This window comes from Bidens hawaiensis, unplaced genomic scaffold, assembly GCF_021521415.1.
Source record: "Bidens hawaiensis isolate Kalapana, Puna unplaced genomic scaffold, B.hawaiensis_p1.1 tig00023811_1, whole genome shotgun sequence".
Taxonomy (NCBI): domain Eukaryota; kingdom Viridiplantae; phylum Streptophyta; class Magnoliopsida; order Asterales; family Asteraceae; genus Bidens; species Bidens hawaiensis.
In genome coordinates, this window is record NW_027493741.1 from 1,056 (window position 1) to 14,158 (window position 13,103).

Below are 13,103 nucleotides of genomic sequence, written 5' to 3' on the forward strand. Positions count from 1 at the left end.
ATGTATATATGTATGTAACATGTATAAACATATATTACTCACACTTTATTTAGCACACTCAACTTGGGATGCAAATTGAGCACTCGCATATGAAATTTGAAAATAATGGCTTGCACAGTTGAACTACATAAAACATATGTATTACATGAGAAATTTATACATGTAAATAAAATGGGTTGGTTCAGAGCTATCTAAGATCAGAAAGTTTGTCAACGCAGATTTACGACCATCTGCAAAATAAAGAGAAAAGGCTGTTAAGTAGCTGCAAATAGGGGATAACAAATACTATTGAAATCATAGGCAAGTAATAACAAAAAGTTAGGTTGCCTTAACATCAAATAACCCATAAAATAATAAACAAAAATTATAGTTGTTATTATTTTGCTGGGATATATATATATTTTTTTAATTTTCCTTCAGCAAAAAAATTATTATTCAAAAATTTTAATTATTAAATAACAAATCAAAGTGTGTTCTTTAATTAAGTACGTTTCACATATTTCGAGTTTCAGAAACAAAACCAACCTTAAGAAAGAATATATCAGCACATTGCATACACGGGTAGACAGTATGAGCAGCCGACAACTTGTGGTGAGCTTCTCGTCTCATAATTTGACCACACCTACACGAATCGATAATGTAAACATATCGTTAGTAGCATTAAAAACAGTTGACAATATATATTTTGAGTTTCAGAAACAAAACCAACCTTAAGAAAGAATATATCATCACATTGCATACACGGGTAGAAAGTCTGAGCAGCCGACAACTTGTGGTGATCTTCTCGTCTCATAATTTGACCACACCTACACGAATCAATAATGTAAACATATCGTTAGTAGCATTATTAAATAAGTATGTTTCATATATTTCGAGTTTGAGAAACAAAACCAACCTTAAGAAAGAATAGGGTGGTCCCGGCCCCTCAAAAATGACTCGGAAGGACCAAGTTAGACAACCCGTTAATATTAGCATGACCTGCACATTCTAACCAAAGGTTATTTCAGTACGTAAACACTCCAATTTGGCATCTAATTCGATAAGTTAAGCAAACAGTAAATATGAATAAGTAACGGAACTAACTAATCAAGCTTCAATTCTTCTCACGAAAATGAGGACTTGAATTGAATAACCTACAAGTCTGCAACCAACTGATGAATATTAAAATATTACGCATTATTTTTAATAAGTATAATCTGATCACAAACTATTATACATGTAACATCCCGAAATTTCTAAAGTAATATTTATTATATTATTTTGTCGGGTGAAATAAACGAGTTAGTGGAACGATAATAATAATAACAAAATATGAAGACTTAGTAGGATAATTAGATGGGATTAGATATGGACCAAAAGGAAATATGGGCCTTCGGTCCATGGGCTTAAGGGAGTATAAATACCCCCTTAAACCCCAATCCTTTCCATTCCATCCATTTATCCATCCTAATCTCTACACACTCCAAAACACACACAACCCGAACCAAGATCCAAAGGCGAGGACCCGAGCTCGTTGGTGCTAGATCGTCATGACGAACCAAAGCAACAAGACCAGCTCGTGTTCGTAGTTCGACTCATTTACGGTACGTTTATATCGAGAACTTGTTCGTTTAGGTTTGGATTAGTATAGAAATGATAGATCTGTGTTTGTATGGTAAAAACGAATCCAACAAAGCTAAACTTACTGAAAATGGATATGATTTGATGGGTTAATCGATTGATAAAAGAACCCGTAACCTATATGCCTAAATCGCACCCTATAAACATCAATGTTAGGTCGATTTGATGGTTGGGGTTTGTAGGCGCTGGTCAGACGATTCCGTGGATACCTAAATCGAGTTATTTGGTTAAGAAACGAAGATGATTAAGGGATTTAAGGATTAACAGTACCTGCAGCTGGACAACTTCGCCTGCAAGCTAAGTTCGCCTGATAAACTTCGCCTGCAAAGCTAAGTTCGCCTGATGACAACTTCGCTGCAAAGCTAAGTTCGCCTGATGACAACTTCGCCTGCAAAGCTAAGTTCGCCTGATGAACTTCGCCTGCAAAGCTAAGTTCGCCTGATGACAACTTCGCCTGCAAAGCTAAGTTCGCCTGATGAACTTCGCCTGCAAAGCTAAGTTCGCCTAAGGTTTAACTTCGCCTGCAAAGCTAAGTTCGCCTAAGGTTTAACTTCGCCTAAAGCTAAGTTCGCCTAAGGTTTAACTTCGCCTAAAGCTAAGTTCGCCTAAGGTTTAACTTCGCCTAAAGTCAAGTTCGATTAGAAAATAAATTAAAAAAGATAAGTAAAAGTAAGCTAATACTAGGCCACCAGATTAAATCAGGCGAGTATTGATAGGTGTAACTTATACAGTCAGCCGAGCTCAGTTAAAGAAGGGATTTACAACTATCGAAGGAAGAAGCAGAGTTCAGGTGAGTTCTAGCCCCATTTATGTGTTATGTTTTCGGGGCTGCGTGCATACTCGATATGTTTGTTAATACGCTTATCCTAAGAGATAAGTGTATACCTTATGTGAATGATGTGATGTGTATGAATGATTGCTTGATGGTACGTGAACGATCTTCGGATATTGCATGTACTGTCAGGTTGTAACCAGACCACCCCCTATGTATCAAGGTAAGTATGATATGTATGCTTATGTGTATGAACGTGATAAAGTTAATAAAAGAAGGAAATGATGGTTGTATGGTTGTATGGTAACGAAGAGGGAATCGAACCCTACTAATATTCGAGAACTAGGGAACCGAACCCTACTAATATTCGAGGAAAGAGGGTACCGAGCCCTAATAATACTCGAGGAAAGAGGGTACCGAGCCCTAATAATACTCGAGGAAGGAAACGAAGAGGGAATCGAACCCTACTAATATTCGAGAACTAGGGAATCGAACCCTACTAATATTCGAGAACTAGGGAATCGAACCCTACTAATATTCGAGAACTAGGGAACCGAACCCTACTAATATTCGAGGAAAGAGGGTACCGAGCCCTAATAATACTCGAGGAAAGAGGGTACCGAGCCCTAATAATACTCGAGGAAGGAGGGTACCGAGCCCTAATAATACTCGAGGTATGATGTATGGTTGTATGGTAACGAAGAGGGAATCGAACCCTACTAATATTCGAGAACTAGGGAACCGAACCCTACTAATATTCGAGGAAAGAGGGTACCGAGCCCTAATAATACTCGAGGAAGGAGGGTACCGAGCCCTAATAATACTCGAGGAATGAGGGTACCGAGCCCTAATAATACTCGAGGAATGTAGGGCGTAATGCTCTTTATAACGTAAGATATGAAAGTAAGTTAATACAAAAGAAAGTATGAAAGTATGAATGAAAGAATATAAGTTTATGTGTATTGTACAGTGTATGATTAACTAGAACTCACTCAGCGTAGCTGACTTCTGACTTTTAGTATGCACGCAGGTGAGTAGAATGAGACAGCTAGCTTGAGCGGGCACATGGTGGGCGAATAGGAGACTGGCATCTGAAGACTCAAGATGTTTTAATGTAATTGACGTTTATTTTGAAAGACAAGAATGTTTAAATAAGGCAAGTTTTGGATTGTTGTAACGTTTCATGAAAGTTTTTATATTCCGCGAAAGTTTTAATGAACTCTGATTTGTAAGAACTATGTTTATGAGTAAATCCGACGCTAAAGTAAGGCTACCCGGGTTCGGGGCCTTACAATACATATGAACAATCCAAATATTATTATTCAATGGTGAATAATTCCATGTTATCACGATTGATAGTTAATTTGATTTCTAAAGTCAATTAACTCTTTTGAAAACAAACATCTAATAAAACGTATGGTTAGGAATTTAGGATACAATATGAGTTTTTGACTAATATTAACATGTACATGTTGCCAGGGCAACTAATCACAACTTGAATATAACACCGGGAAGAACAGAAAATAACACCCACGTCTCCAATCTAATAACCTACAAAGAAATTGATAATCTCTCTAAACCTATTGTTAAACATTATATAATCCATTAAATACTTAAACCAGTTGATCAAATTAGCCCCAAGATTTGTACCCGTTTATTTAAGCTAAATATAATTCCTAAAACTATTACTACATGTGTATGACCATAACCGGTATTTGTATCTCATTTGCATATGGTAGATTATACCATCAACTGTCCAATCTTGAACCGTTTCCACTTGAGATGATAAAGGTAAAAAAGCATGAAAGCATATCAACAGCACCCCGGTTACCTCTAGCAGCTGCAACCTGTACATGCTTGAAACCATAATAAAATAACATCCTAAAGTGAGCAGAGGTTTTTTTTTAATGAATGGACACAAATACCATGACAAACAAAGTTTAAACCTCATCAGCCATATTAGGAACAACACCAGCTTTTAGCAAGCATGCCTTATTATAAATGTATATTAATAAATTAATAAATAGCATCACATATATAAGATCTAAGATAAGTTAAACCTAAAATCATAATAATGACAATTAACCAACATATAAACAATTAACTTCACAAAACTGATTAAAACTGTATAATTGACTGTTTGACTGTTGAAAAAGAGTAGAAATTAGAGAGTTCAACATTAAAAAATCGAGCAATCTGTCTAAATATCAATTAGGGTTTATGTACTATTAATCGAAATACCAATAAATCAACCCATTAACAGACGAACATACCTTGTATTTGGAAAGAGGCTTGCGAATCACAAATCAGAAGTTTGAATCGCCAATGCAAGATAATGGTTTCGGATTCGAGGGAGATGATGGTGAAGAAGATATATGTGAGTCTGCAGTAGCGATAACAGGGTGGCTGAGAGGGAAAGGATTAAAAAGGACCCATTTAAGTGTATCCATTTGGTAATAATTATGACCCGCAAAATTTAAACTTTAAACGGGTCAAAACCGGGTTAAATCAATGAGAAGCCACCGTTTTAAAAATCAAGAAAATCTGGTGGCTCCAAAAAAGGGGGGAGCGACCACATCGCGACACCTAGGCTTTTTGGATCTTCGTTTATATATATATATATATATATATATATATGGATTGATTTCATTTGAGAACCACTTTGAGTTTTAAGAACTCGAAAGAACTCAACGTAACAATTTTTTTTCTGAATTTTTTTTACACATGTGTAATACGTAAGTGTAAGTAATGTACAAAAAGTTACCGTAATTTTTTACACACCGAATCGACTTTTTACACATGTGTAACTAAAGTTTAAAATTGTGTAATCAACAAACATATTTATCCTCTCTCATGATTCATTTTTTAATCAAATTTAATCTCAACAACATATTCTAACTCATTTAATTAAATTTGTGGTCCAAAATTGAGTTATTAAAGTTCTTACAACTCATCAATATATATATATATATATATATATATATATATATATATATATATATATGGTAAGGATCTTAAGAGAACCCTTTGCAAATTGAGAACTTTGAGAACCATTTTGGACCACTAAAAACACATTTAAGAAAAATATTTAAAAAAAATCATAAAACAAAAAATAACAAAAAATTTGAAAAAGTAAAAAAAACCAAAATTCTTATATTTCATTCCGGTTTCATTAAAAAAATAAAAAATAAAATAAAAAAAAACGTCGTATTATACACATATGTATAATTTTATATAATCTTTAGTTACATAATATACACATATGTACAGTATCATTTATCTTAAATTATACACATGTGTAAAAAAACATGTAAATATACATATATGTGTATATTATACATATGTGTATATAATTTAGATAAACCAAGTTTTTTTTTATGAAACCGGGATGACAAAATAAGAATTTTGGTTTTTTTACTTTTTTGATTTTTGGGCTTTTATTTACTTTATGATTATTTTTTTATTTTTGAGTTTTTTGTGGTTTAAAATGGTTCTCATAGTTCTCAGATGGTATAGATAGTTATTTTTTATTTAAAAACTACATAATAATATAAAAAATCCTTTCAAGTTTCAACCCTAGTATATATTATCCTACACGTAATTTATACTTCATAACATTGCTCCCAAATTACACAACATATTATTTCATATTTACATGCTACACAAATTTCCAATGAGAACCTTAATTTAGACTATCATATGTTATTTTATATTGAAAATTAAATTTTGTTTCGTTCCAATTATCTGGTCAAAATATTTATTTAAATACATAAAATTTTATATGTGTAGGATGTTGTGTGGTTTTGTTTACTAATTTTGTTATCTCAATATGGCTTTCTACACTGTCAACTGGTTTTGTTAACACTTACGTGATTTGCCCAGAATGCTCTAATAACTAACCAACATAAATTGCCACCTTCGTTCTTCAAAAGTCCGACTAAGGTGCCAAAATGCCATTGTTATGGGTCCATACCAGACCTTTTTCAGGTTAAATCGTAACACCAGAGGCAGTCTTGAAGATTTCAGTGCCATATATGAGCCTAAAAAACCTTAGGCCCTATCGAATTACATAAACTAATTTGTTTTAAACGACAATCAATATTATAGCAGTAACCGTAGCAAAATCACAGTATTAGTTTTGAAGTTTTAATGTATCATACAAAATGCCCAAGTTTTTCAAATATTCAATCAGTGAAATTCTTAAATATTCACCATATTAACGTAAATAAAGGAAATTAAAATATTAAAAAAACCAAACATAACTAGATTTGCTTGTACATGACTGGTTTGACAAGCAATGAGTTGGGCAGAAGTATGACCCGGTCCATGTTTCAGGCCATGTTTGGTGTATAATTTACCCCAAAAACATGCTGCACATGTCTGTGGATATTGGTATATATGGGCCATAGTTTTGACATTAGTCACTGGGCCTATATGGGCTTCACTAATTTGTTACATACCTTAATAATTAATAACTTAATACCTATAGCTAGAGGTGCACAAATCATGTTTTTCAAATACCCGTGTTCAGGTATGACCGGGTATTGGAAAATCAGGTATTGGTAAAAATCGGGTCGGGTTCGGGTACGGATATTGCCTCTAAAACCATACCCTATGCATCGGGTTCGGGTCGGGTAAATAACCGGGTATTTGACTACCCTATTTTTGAGTATTGAAAAAACCCTATTTGTGGGTTTTATCAGACTTTTTTCCGGGTATATATTGGATTTTTTAAAAGGTTGCAATTTCTAGTGTATTTTTAAGGTATTTTTCAAGTATACATCGGGTATTTGTAATACCTGGTCTCGGATATTAGAAAAACCCGGTTCCGGTATGGAACCGGTTTGGGTTTTTGGGTATAACCGGGTACAAATAGGGTCCGGTTCGGGTTTTAGTACTGAAATGCATACCTTATCCGTACCCTATGGGTAGGGTCAGGTACGAGTTCGTGTATTAAAATCCCGGGTATTAAAAAAACCGGTTTCGAGTTTTTATTTCGGGTCCGGTTTCGGATTCGGGTTTTTTGTACACCTCTACCTATAGCCTATAGGTTCAAAATGATCATATTATAAGTTCTTGTAAGTTATAAAATTATGAATAATGTGGTTTGATTTATAGTTGTAATCATGATTCTATGTGTAATTAGTGAGGCAACAAGACACACTTTTTTAACTTTTAATATATTAAACTGTTTTATTGTTATCCAAAGAGTAGCTGGTTCAAGTCTCGTTAGCGAAAAATTGTTATGCACAAGTCATGTGTTTTACCATAGCAAACATTCGGATGTTGGGTTTCCCTGAAATTGGCGGCGGGCCAGGTTGCTAGTGATGTTTGCGATCGCGAGCGTGAGTGCCTTTTAACGAAAAGAGAATATACCTATGATCTATTGTTAGTTATTGGTTTCGGCAGGTAGAACTATAATTAATCATTTCTGCTAACGGGATTGCTAGTTTTTTAAGTTTTTTTTTTTATTTTTTTACCAACCAGCAAAGAAATTTTATTTACCATATTTAAAGCAAGTCTAGCAAGATGCTAACCGCACCATCCAACTACAAGGCCGCCCAAATACACGACGTCCCACCCGATTACATTCCAAAAGCTTCTAATTACAAATCAAAAGAACTCCAACTCTCCCAAGTTTAACTTTATAATAGATTCAAAAAACTCCATGACTTTTATCTCTCTGAACCTGTTCTTTATTTGAATCGGCTTCTGCTTGACCATTAGTTATTATCGGTGATTCGTGAGCAATATATAGATGTATGTGAGTGAAGTATTCACACATGTTCACCAAAATATGTCCCCCGCTGTTGTTTTGTCGTCAATAAAACTCCTATAGTTTGTAGATTTCTTGGTTGAAACTTGAAACTTAATCGATTTGCAAATATAATTGTTCTCATTAAACTATAAAGACTTAACAAACATACTATTGAAATTGAATAAAAGTATTTTAAGGAAAATTTTTATTTTTAAGAGTATTTTGAAACTAAAGATATATTTTTTAATACTACTAGCAGAGTGGTCCAAATTATATATATCAAAAACTAACATTTACCCCACTCACACTTTTCACTATTCATGAAATGGGTTGTTTTGAACCACACTCGTGTTCTCTTACTCATGTTACTCCATTATTAGTTCTTTATCCTCTCTGCTTGATTTGATTCTCTGGTAACAATTTAGGTTATAAAACTTTGGGCATCTATACAAGTAAGTTGATTAGTTGATGTAGTTTCATTGACATCTGATTCTTTGTATTCTTTGTATACTTGAATGATGATTTTGAATGTCATGGTTGATTATCATAACATGTGACTTAAGATGGTTTATTTACGTGTCATATGGTCATCTTTAAAAACAAATAATATTACAAGTTAGTTAATAGGAGAAAGTTAAAGGATAAATGAAATTAACGTGCTAAACGTGAAAATCAAGTATAGTTCTTATATACACAAGTAGAGTAATTATGTAATTACATCATATAGTTATTGCATATATATAATTACTCTACTTGATTCTTATGTTTAGCACGTTAATTTCATTTGTATTTGATCCAAACCCTAGATAATATTAATCATGATCAAAATTCAAAACTCAAAATCATTAGTTCAAAATTAAAGTTTTAACCATTGTATTTTTTTTTAACCTGACACAACAAATATATGAATTAATTTTTAATATTTATTTAATTAAATTTGCTTATATAGATTGCATTTGGTCATCTCAAATGAACCAAGTTAATTCAAGTAGTTTACTCAAACTAGATAATAGGTAACAAGACTACAAAATGTAAGCATATTTTAATGCTTTTTTTCTAACACACTTTATTTCATTTTCAACCAACTTTATCTTGACATAACCCGTTTAACCAGGCTAAACTAACACTTTTATCCAAGCTTATTTTGTTTAAAACCCGTATTAACTCGAATCCATTTTGACTCATGAGTTTAATACGTCCTAAGGTTGGGTGTAGTGTGCGACAAAGATCGGCAACTAGGGGCGATTTTTTTTAACACCGCCCCCCAGGCGATAAAGGGGACGATGAATATTACTCGCTCTGCTTCACTTTGGTTTTATTATTATTATAATTGTTTGGTTATATATATATATATACTAGTTTTTATCCCCCGTATTACGGGGGTTGTTTATATTATTTGTTCTAATATTTATTTATTTTTTACATTTATATTTTTTTTATTGTATGAAAGTTAATAATATTTATGCTTTGATGATAAATTGTTTGACAAATAAATGAGATGTTATAACCCGGTTTAAAAACTATATGGTTTTGATGAGACCCAATTAAGACCCGTTTATTTCTTTTACTATAAAATTGGTTATTAATTATAAGTAATATTTATGAAAGTTAATAATACACTTATGGTTTGATGAGACCCAAGACCCGTTTATTTTTTTTACTATCAAAATGGTTTTTTAATATAAATAAAATATATATATTTTTTAAAATAAATAAGATATTAATTTTTAGTATATCCTATTTTATAGGATTTTTACATCAATAATTTGGTGAGAATAATTTTTAATTTAATGGGATGTTATAACCCGTTTAAGGAATATCTGGGTTTAGTAGGACCCATACCCATGAATTCGGGTCAAATGATGAGAAGCCTCAATTTAAAAATAAAGCAAATCTGGTGACTCCAAAAAAAGGGGGAGCGACCACATCACGACACGTAGGATTTTTATGTTTTCGTTTATAATATTATACATTGGGTTACAACACAATTACATCACAAATACAAAAACCCACCATTTACTGACTGTGCATCACATGACGTAACACGTCTCATTTTATAACCCCTCCGATACACGTAGCCTAACTGCTCATATTCCCAGGTTAAACTATGTATTTGTTTTAAAGCAATTTGAATAATTATTGTTAATTTTTAAGTACATTTTAATTCTTATTTGTCACAATCTTACATAAAATAGATTTGTTTGTATCCTCCCTTTACATTTATTTCTTTTTAAAATCAAATCTTAATAAATAAATCCATATCCACATAATATCTGAAACTCTCACACTCCACCCCACATGCACGTACCTTGTCGTTTCTACACATAAAAAACATGCATATATATACATATGTATGTAAACAAGTGTATTAACTACTAAAACTCAAAACACTCAAAAAGAGAAAAAAAAATGACTACCATGGTGTGGATAATCGCCGCAGCGTTATCACTCACCGTCTGTCTGACGGTGACCGCTTGTTCACCGTTAGACAGAGCAGCATTACTAGCCTTCAAAGCTGGCTTACAAGAGCCAGCTTTGAAGATCTTTGACTCCTGGACAGGAGTTGACTGCTGTAACAAATGGTACGGCATCACCTGCGACACGATAACCAAACGTGTCGCGGACATAAATCTTCGAGGGGAGTCCGAAGATCCAATCTTCCAAAAGGCGCATCGAACCGGTTACATGACCGGTTCGATCTCGCCTTCTATATGCAAGCTGGACTAACTATCCAGCATAATTATAGCCGATTGGAAGGGCGTTTCGGGTATTATTCCGTCATGCATTTCGTCGTTGCCGAATTTACGCATTTTCGACCTCATCGGGAACCAAATATCGGGTGAGATCCGTTCGATATCGGCAAACTTAGCCGTCTAACGGTTCTTAACCTCGCGGATAACAAATTAACCGGTCGAATACCGCGGTCTTTAGCCGATTTGTCTTCATTGAAGCATTTAGATTTAAGGAACAATATGATTTCGGGGACAATTCCGCGAAACTTTGGGAAGCTGCGGATGATGAGCCGCGCGTTGCTTAGCGGTAACCGAATTTACGGACCTATACCAGAGACGATTTCATATATTTACCGTCTCTCGGATCTGGATTTGTCGTTGAATCGGCTCTCCGGACCGATTCCGGACTCGCTCGGGAAAATGTCGGTGTTAGGTACAGTTAAACTCTTAAGTGTGTGTAAATAAAGGTATTTTTTCAGCACGGGCGTGCATGAAACCGAAAAACCAATCATATATAATCGAACTGAAACAAAAACCGACAAAATAGTTTTATTTTTTTATTATTATTTTTCAAGTTTGGTTTCGGTTTTGCGTGTAAATATAACCGAACCGAACTTGTAGATTTTCTTTATTTATTTTGAATTTCAGGTAATTCATAATAATATAATTATTTGACCAAGTATTTTAGTATTATAATGAAATATAGAGTAAAATAAATATTTATATTTAAATTCATTATTTTTTCCAAAAATTTTTCTCGAAATTTTCAAACCTGAATGTCAAAAGTTGAAGAAGCCGAGACCGAACTGAACCAAACTAAAAACCGAAGAAACCAAACTGTTTTTAAAATCTCAAAGACCATAATTCCGATTATATATAGACTAACAGAAATATTTATATCTAAATTCATTATTTTTTCCAATTTTTTTTCTAAAAGTTTTTAAATCCAAATGCCAAAAGTTGAAGAAGCCGAGACCAAACGAAACCCAACTAAAAACCAAAGAAACCAAACTGAAACCGAACTGTTTTTAAAATCTCAAAGACCATAATTCCGATTTTTGGTTCAGTTATAGCCTGATACCGAACCAAACCGACCCATACACACCCATCTATTGTTGTATTGCATTAGTCTACTTATAACATTTGTTCTAATTACATTGTGTCTAACAGGTACACTAAACCTCGATGGAAACATGCTCTCCAGTAAACTCCCAACAACGTTAATAAACTCTCGAATAAGCATCATAAATTTAAGTAGAAACGCAATCGAAGGCAACATACCGGACGTGTTCGGTCCAGAATCTTACTTCATGATGGTGCGATTCCAGCCGCAACATGGTTCGATCACTTGGAAGCGTCTTCGTTTATGTATAATGATTGTTTGTGTGGAAAGCCACTTAAGGCTTGCTGATAAAATTATTAGTTAAACATCAAATGCATTGAGATTGAGTCTCGGAAAGTAAAAGAAATTTGTCTTTAAAAAAATAACTAACCGCTAGTCGGTAGTTATTTCGGTTAATGTTCCGGTATGTGTTTAGGAGATTGCATAAGTCTGTAATCTTTTTAAGTATGTAATGTAACATCAGTTAATTAAAGTTTCTATATGTGCATGTTACATAAACTGTTGTCTTATATATTATAGTATGATATATTTTTATTAGATGTTACAAATTAGAAATTTTACATGTGGTTTGTAACGTTTACATACATGACAAATCTTTAAAAGTACCTTTTAACATACAAAACTGTCACGGGGTCACATATTATACCATTATTTTATGGGACATTCAGGATTTTTTTTTTCCCTTTTTTTTGGTATGATACACGCAATATTTTATTTATTTTTAATAATGGGCACCTGTCACTTTCTTTAGGCCACCTGTGGTGGGCGGGAATTTCCGGTGAATTTGAGGTGATGAGGGCGAGCATACCGCCCCCGGGCGAAATGTGGGGCTATTGTTGGGGGGGGGGAGGAATCTGTCGCCGTTGGTTGTGTGTAGATATTATTATTATATTATTATGTATGTGATATATATATATATATATATATATATATATATATATATATATTAGGCTACAACACCACGGCACCCAAAAAAATCAAAACAACTCATTCGACTCTTAATAATAATAGTATAATAAAATTATCAGTGTTGTTTATGTTGTTTGATCCAGTTAATTCCAACATATCAGACACTTTAATATAATATTAAATATTCGA

General features: G+C 33.4%; 1 pseudogene across 1 annotated transcript; it reads left to right on the forward strand.

Moving 5' to 3' along the window:
• Positions 1-10,432: 10,432 nt before the first annotated feature.
• Positions 10,433-12,477, forward strand: LOC143568104 (uncharacterized; annotated as a pseudogene). Its single transcript, XR_013141522.1, has 2 exons — positions 10,433-11,315; positions 12,053-12,477. The product of XR_013141522.1 is annotated as an uncharacterized LOC143568104 (transcript).
• The last annotated feature ends 626 nt before the right edge of the window (positions 12,478-13,103 follow it).